General features: G+C 30.1%; 1 pseudogene; it reads left to right on the top strand.

The window, feature by feature from the left end:
• The first annotated feature begins 1,889 nt into the window (after nucleotides 1-1,889).
• Nucleotides 1,890-4,247, top strand: LOC149528445 (uncharacterized; annotated as a pseudogene).
• Nucleotides 4,248-8,322: the final 4,075 nt, after the last annotated feature.

The following is an 8,322-nucleotide window of genomic DNA, read 5'->3' as shown; positions in this document are numbered from 1 at the left end:
GTAAGGACATAAAGGGGGCCAGCTTTATAATATAATGACCTTCACTCAAGCGATGGTAAATAAGAACATTATTTTATGTGGTCCTAGCCTAAAGATGTAAGAGACTAGGAAATGGATACGACTCTACAATGGGAAGACCCTTAATTAAGTTTCTCAAAATGGTAACTCAAATTATAACAATTTGAAGGGTTATGACATATTTGCTAGGGTTTTTACACTCGATGGAAAAATACAAGGGTTATTTAACATAAAATCCTAGCTAGCCTAGTTCCCAAAGAATTTTTGGGTGTAGCATTTGATAATACCAATTCAACTCCGCTATAACATAAAGTTTGCATCATATAATTATTACAATACAATAACATAGTCATAATATAACTTCACATATAGAAATCTATCCTTAATACCCTTTTGTTTTGTCCTATTAGCCTTACATGTCTCAAAATACAAAATTGACCTTTACTCACTTAGAGTGAATGTCTAGGATTGTGTCCCATAATAGTTAAGTAATTATTTTTGTGAACAAAAATAATTCCTTAACACAATTTACTATTTGTCTCAAATTTGTCATATTCTATCTATGCAAACCTGTAACTTGTATATCATTGATATCTCTATCCATACAACTCATTATTATCTATGCTTTGAGATATGGAATCCTCATACTCAACACTATCTTACCTCAAGTTCACATGTGCCAACTTACTCATTATGAACCTCGCCAGTAAAAAAATGTGTCACCATTGATATTTATCCTTTGTAACACTTAGAGAATTTTCGAAGTTATCTTGTCCAAAAAATAACTCTAGAATTTTCTCATTGCATATAATAGATATGCTGCCATTGACAACCTTATAATATATCTATATTATTCTCTTAGCCAAATTGCCAATAACTTCAAGTACTATTTATAGATGATTACTCAAGCATCATCTGAGTTACTTTTCTACAGGAGAAACTTGAAACTTTTGAGACATTCAAGATCTTTAAAGATATGGCCGAGACAAAGACGGGATAGAGAATCAAGTTTTGGAGAATCCAATGTTTGAACTTTACATCTATACGTTAGTATATAGTAATATTATAGTTGATAAAATGGTTTAGAAATTTATTATGAAACTTTATGAAATGGTTTTGTTTAAAACTACTCTAACTAAAAAATATAATTAAATTGCCATTTACTTATTTTTTCCAAATTTGTAATCATCTAAGTTTACAAAACCATTACAGTTGGTTATCCAATCATAGTTGTTATTTTCTGAATTAAATTATGTCAAAAAAATTATTAAGAAAAATCTCTACCGAGTTTAATGTGAACGTAGAAATGTTTTAATGAGAAAAATCTATATACTAGGATAGATACTGCTATTGATCTTCATAGAAATTACATGTTATCAAATAATAATTGAATGTCAAACTATTGTTTTTTGCATGTACTTCTTTATAATGTGACAACTTTTAACTATTTATTTTTAAATGTCATTAAGATTTTCTATAGTGTATAACCTAACCAATAAAAGTATATATTTATAATCAACATACGAATAGTTTATAGTCATAACTATTATTTTCTATCGCTGTCCATAGACGGTGAATCTATTGACTACAGTATCTAGTTTGTTGTAAGATAGTGCTATAATTAATTTCAAAGTGTGGAAATATGCACCCTTCAACATCACACCAAGGAAAAACTTAATCTTAGAAAAAACAAGTCAATTTTGACTATTTAATACTTTTAGTCTAGAAATCAAACCATAGTGTATGGCTTTAAGCCATTCATAGAATTGTTAGTAGATGCTGATGCAACCACAGTGAATTCTCGGCAAGGTTATCCTATAAATATGCCCCTCAAATTATAATACTTTGCCCTGTGCAACGTCGCTCATGCAATGGCTGTTGCCTGTTTTAAATTTTTCTTTATCACTGCAGTCTTATGTATTGTTTTCATAAAACCGTGTCTTGCTCTGCTCAATTGTCCTACTGAAGAATCCCAAGCCCTTCTTTCCTTTAAATCAGCCTTGAATATCTCTGATGGCATTCTCAATTCATGGGTTAATGGAAGTGATTGTTGCTCCATGTGGGAAGGCATAACTTGCAATAATCTCACAAACCATGTAGAGCGAGTGAATATGACTGGTTACCATGCAGCACAAAGCGTGGAGAGTAGAACTATATCTGGTAGCTTCTGCAACCTTCCATTTCTCAAATACCTAGACTTGAAGAGCGTTGGTGTAAGTGGTACAATTCCTTCCTGTCTGGGAAATCTCTCTCTTCTTAACTATCTAAGGTTGAAAAACAATAGTTTGATAGGAGTAGTTCCCTCCGGGATTTGTCAGCTTAGGAATCTCAGCTTTTTAGATGTAAGCTATAACCAATTAACTGGAGTATTGCCTCCATGTTTAAAAAATCTTCGCTTTCTTAAGTTATTGGGTCTTTCCATCAACAAATTCAATGATTCCCTTCAGCTTAGTGGGGTTTCCTCCCTTGAATAGCTGTATGCTCGCAATTTTTCCTCTAATAAGCACATGACTTCTTCGCATCTAGCGTTACCTTCTTCTATAAAGATTCTCTGGCTCTCCTCGATTACCATTTCAGATACCTTGTTTGAAAACCTTGCCCAATTAAAATTTTTGGTTGTGTCGTATTGTGTTCTGAACATAGGCTCAAGTTGGTTTCCGCAGTTCCAATTAGGAGGAATAGATATAAGCTCATGCAGTATTGGAGGTCGAATTCCCGAGTGGCTTTTCACTCAGTATTCATTGCAGAGATTGACATTGGCTGATGATAATCTTGTTGGAGAAATACCATCCTGGTTATGGGAGAATAATCCTCAGTTGTATTTGTTCAACCTTTCAGGAAACCATTTTCATGGCAGCCTTACAATCCCAATTAGATCAGCTCGTTGGATCACACTATTAGATGTGTCTAGGAATGATTTAAGTGGGCAAATGCCATCTGCGTGGCCTCCAGATCTACAGCTCTTGATGATCAATGACAACTCCCTAACCGGCCATATTCCTCTGAGCTTGTGCAATTTGACTCACCTTGAAAAGCTAGATCTGTCAAAAAACAATCTGAGTGGAAACATTCCTTCATGCTTTGTTAACTATAAGGTTATTCAAGTGCTAAATTTAGGAGATAACAGTTTGGAAGGAGACATGCCCCAAGGGCTATGCTCCTCCTCTTTAATTGTTAGAAACAATAGTTTAAGTGGACCCTTTCCTCCATCAATCGCCAATTGTAAGAGATTACAAATACTTGATATTGGGCACAAAAAATTTAGTGGAGATATTCCACGGTCGGTTGGAACTCTGTCAGCCCTTGAAGTGTTGATGATGAAGAGCAATTGTTTCAGCAGTAGCATTCATCCAGAGATTGTCCAACTGAAGCAGCTCCAGATCTTAGACGTTTCATCTAACAATTTATCAGGTTCTATTCCACGTAACGTTGCATCTCTACAAGCAATGGCGGTACCCCGAGAAGAAGGCCATGTGTTATCTATTCTGTTGAACCCTTTTCATACAATTGTAAAAAACAAACACCAAAGGTCATATTCTGAGCTTGGTCCTTTTGAGAGTTTTATGTCTGAGGTTTGGTCTCATGATGAATTGTATATGACTGTGAAGGACTTAAATTTGCACTATCCATATATTCTTTCCACACTTACTGGCATAGATCTCTCTAACAATCGACTGAATGGAGATGTTCCCTATGATTTTGGAAAGTTGAAGGGGTTGAGGTTTCTCAATCTGTCAATGAACAATCTAAGTGAAGCTATTCCTCCCAGTTTTGGGGAAATGAGTCAATTAGAATCATTAGACCTTTCTTCAAACAGATTTAATGGAAGAATTCCTCTAGAGTTTCAATCTCTTACTTCCATGGAATGCTTAAATTTGTCCAGCAACAATCTGTCAGGCAGCATACCACAAGGAGGACAGATGATCACATTTGATAACACATCATATTCTGAGAATCCGTATTTGGAAGGATGCCCACTTCCGAAGAATTGTTCTTGGCCAAAGTTTGCTCCTCCACATCCTTCTACAAGTGATATTGAAGATACAAATGAAGATTATATAGAGGAGATGCCATGGTTTGAGATGGGACTGGGATTGTCACATGTCGTTGGGTTTTTGGGTGTATTCTTATTGATTGTGGTAAGAAACAAATGGAGGAAGAGATACTTCAAGCAGGTTGATAAGATTCTGAAGCTTCTGTTTCCCTCCATCCGTAACAAGACATTATGAAGTCTTTTCTACAAATAGATCGAGCAAAACTATGTCCAGAGTGTCGGTGTCTTTGTAATAAGGTATTGTAGATGAGCGTCCTAATCTTGAGCTCTTTTCAAGTTCATTATAGTTTGATCTAGGCAAAGTGTCCTTTTAATGTTTTAGGTGTAAATAAATAAATAAAATTTAGATATTTTGTTAGATTGTAGTTTAGTGTCAGTTTTGTTAGTTTTATTGAAAATATGTTGGTATTGTTTAGGTTATAGACATTCAAATGGTAATAAGTATCAAAATATGTTTAATAATATGTTGTTCTTATATGTTTAATAATATGTTGTTCTTATATTATATTATTATGTTGGTGTAAAATTTAGAATCAAATTTGGTTTTGTTATGAAATAAACCAAGAGCTCTCTAGAGTTATAGTCCCACCTTGTGTAAAAAAAGAAGTAAAATCATATATAAAATTTTAGTTCGAATCATTTGATAAAAAGCCTTGTATTAAAAAAAGTAAAATTATATATGAAATTTGAGTTAAATATTAAAATACAGTTGACAAAGCTTAGTTAAATTAGATACATAAATGATTTTTCTATAGTGGTAATTTTTTCTATTAAATTTGTTTTGGTCACTCAAATTTTAATCAATGATTTATAATAGGTAATGTTAGATTGATATATATATTTTAAACTTAAATTTATTTCAAATTAATAATATATTTGGTTAAAATTTATTTCTATATTTACTATATGTTAAATTTATTATATAGACAAAATAATTCATGCCTAAAAAATATTTTATTTAACTAAAATACTAACATTTATTCATTAATCTTTAGTTTAACTTAAAAAATTAACTTATATTTACTAATTTTAAACTTAAATTGTTTTATTTAATGATGACTATTACATATAATTAGTTTTATTGCTAATATAAGAATGTAAATATCAAAGTTCTTAAATTGATTTAATTTATTCATATTTTGAAGTAATTGAACTTGTTAAAATTATTTTAACTCATATATTAAATAATCTTGACTTTATCTTAAAAAGCTATTATTTACTAATCTTAAATTTATCTTTAACAATAATCAATCTTGAGTTTACCTAAAAATCTAACTTATATTTAACTTTTCAAACTATTATTTATTGAACTATTGTCCTTAAATCTTTGTTAAAATAGTCCATTTCTTTGAAATTAAAAATTAAAATTTTCAAACTATACAATTGATCTTGAATGGATAGATATGCTAGAAAATGCTACTATAAAAAACTTCAAATTGTGTCTTTTCACAAATTAGTAATGAAAATGGAAATAGATATAAAAAAATTTAAAAATAAGATTAATTGATATACATACAATTACACTATATGTATATAGAAGAGTACAATATACTATAAGATTAACTTTAAAATATTAATTTATTTTTTATTTTTTATTTAAAAATATATAGGGTATAATATGTTGTGAGAGAAATTTTAAAATATTAATTTATTTTCCATATTTAGATTATTTTTCAAAAGTTCTATATTTTCAATTTTATGATTTGGAAACTTTAAATTAAAGATGCTAGTTAATGATGTTGCAATGTACTTCTAGTGACTTTTATGTGTGGGAATTTTGTTTCTAATTTAATGGTTTTGTAAATCTTAAATTTAACATGATAGTAAATGACATGGCTCTATAATTAGACCTATAAATCTATCTAAAGAAATGTCGATAGATATCCACTACAAAATAATTATAATTTAATTTACTACATCTAAAATTATTTATATTTCCTTTATCTCCATTTATTTATTTTTTAACTAACTTAAATATTTTAATTTCTTTAAAAATAGATGATTTATATCTCAAAATATTATAATTTGAATGGATCTTTTATGTGGCATTTATTAAATTATTTTTAAAAATATATTCTACTTATAATAAGATTTAAATTTTTGACATGTGGATGGTTATCAAATTTAACCTAGAAGAATAAAAGTTAATATTAACATGCTTACACCATCCCACTCCCCCATTCTACCATTGTAGAATGTTTATCAATATTAATAATGTGGAAGTATAAATAAAACAAAATCAAAATCTATGCTCTATTTGACATATTTGATAAGGAAATATGTTTAAAGAAAGAAATATATAGCAAATTTGAATAGCATACATTTTAATACCATTTACTATCATTTTTTAGTTGTTTCAAATGAATTATTTCTCCCCAATTTCTCTTACAAGAGATGAGAGATGAACTATGAAAGAAATTTAAAGCAACCCATATAATTGTGTTAAACCATGAACACACATTTAAATGAATTCATGAAAGTATTTTGTCCAAATATACATGTCATAAACCCAACCATATAATGGACTAGATAACTCCTCATCTAATGTGTTGCCAACTATTCCTTAGATTTGTAAAACATCAATAACTACATAAACATAATGATAAAATTAAGAGCAAGAAAAAGTGGAGTTTGAATCCTCGAATGTTAAGAAACCCACATGTAAATGTATTTAACTATTACATACTAAAGTTAATTCCTCTTCCACTTTAATATTAAAGTAAGTGCTTCTTGAAATATTGGTATTGTCAGTAGGCAAGATCAAGTAATTAGGCCCTCAACAAAAAGTAGATTTGATGCTACCTGCATAGAAACAAGATATGATGATGTTGCTATGTTGGTAGTCCTTTTTTTTACCCAAGTTTGAAACTTGTAGAAAGAAATTAGCGACCATAAAGATGACTAGGGTAGTTGAATTTAATTATTCTGCCTCATTGGTTGTTGATGGGCATTCTTCTCGAAAGGAAGCAATAAAAAATGAATAGCCTCAATTTGTAGTAGTCGAGAGGGATGCTTTTAGATTTCAGAGTGCACATGTGTGATGTCTTACAATCTAAACTGAATATTATTTTTTATAACCTATCCTATCATTACACAACACTTGTTTATTTATATTTAATAATATTATGATACTAAGTAATCTCTTTTATATAAAAAGGCCAGTAACCTATATAAATTTTTATAATAGAAAATTGCATACATAGATTTTAATGAAAACTATTGCTATTAGCCAATATCTTTCAATGAAAGCTCAAACAAGGAAAATGATCCAAATATGTAAGTGTCTCAAAAACCTAGGGCCACAAGGGATTGGAGAATGAGAAGGAAGACATGAATACATTTTGACTATGGTGACATAATTTTCTTGTTGGTAATCCTCCTGACCACATGATGAAAATGAGGGAATTGAATGTGGAAGAGGAGGCCCAAAGTATCATCTATTGCATGTTCTATTATAAGATGTTCCCATGCTTCAATCTTCATATTTTTGGGCATATTATCTATGTAATATTGTTTGCAATGTGAACTCAAAATATTTTTAGCATTCCCTACTTTCACCTTCCACCAAACAAGAATATGCATCCAACATTACTACAAGCATTTAATAAACCTTCAAAGAAACTACAATTATATAGACTACTTGAGCAACAAGTGAAAGGATAATAAATGTAATAAAACTCTCAATCTTCAAAGAGTCAGTCGACAAGTAATAAGCCTTCCCATAATTGGTTTTCATTGTCATTACTTAGTATCTCTATAATCTCTAAATATGCATTTATCTCATCCATGTCATCACCAAAAATTACCTCACCACTTTCACATGCCCATTTTTTTGATAGGTTAGCCATCTTATTTCCCTCCCCATTAAAGTGGGAGGTAGAAAATGTTAGATTTCATTGCTATGGAAGAATGGTTGGAACCATCAAAAGATAGCCAATAGGTTGAGTTGCTATTACACAAGTATTATGAAAAAATAGCATGATCAGAAAGAGAACAAAATAGATGAGGAAACTTAGTTCACAACAACATTTATGACTACATTTTCTCTATTAGAAATATATATGATACTTCATAATATACTGAAAGAAAGTTATGAATTCAAAGCTTCAAACCATTGTAAAATGTAAAGCCAACAATACATTCTATTATAAACCAAAAGAAGTGACACTTTACCATTAACTAATTAAACTCTACTCATTTTCCAACTTATGGTGTCATTGAGAATGCACATATGAGCATAGCCTAAATAT

Source organism: Cupressus sempervirens, chromosome 11 (genome assembly GCF_028749045.1).
Source record: "Cupressus sempervirens isolate cs-2001-9-10 chromosome 11, ASM2874904v1, whole genome shotgun sequence".
In the NCBI taxonomy this organism is placed as follows: domain Eukaryota; kingdom Viridiplantae; phylum Streptophyta; class Pinopsida; order Cupressales; family Cupressaceae; genus Cupressus; species Cupressus sempervirens.
The sequence above is the reverse complement of the archived record's forward strand: the minus strand, read 5'-3'. Positions and strand labels throughout refer to the sequence as shown.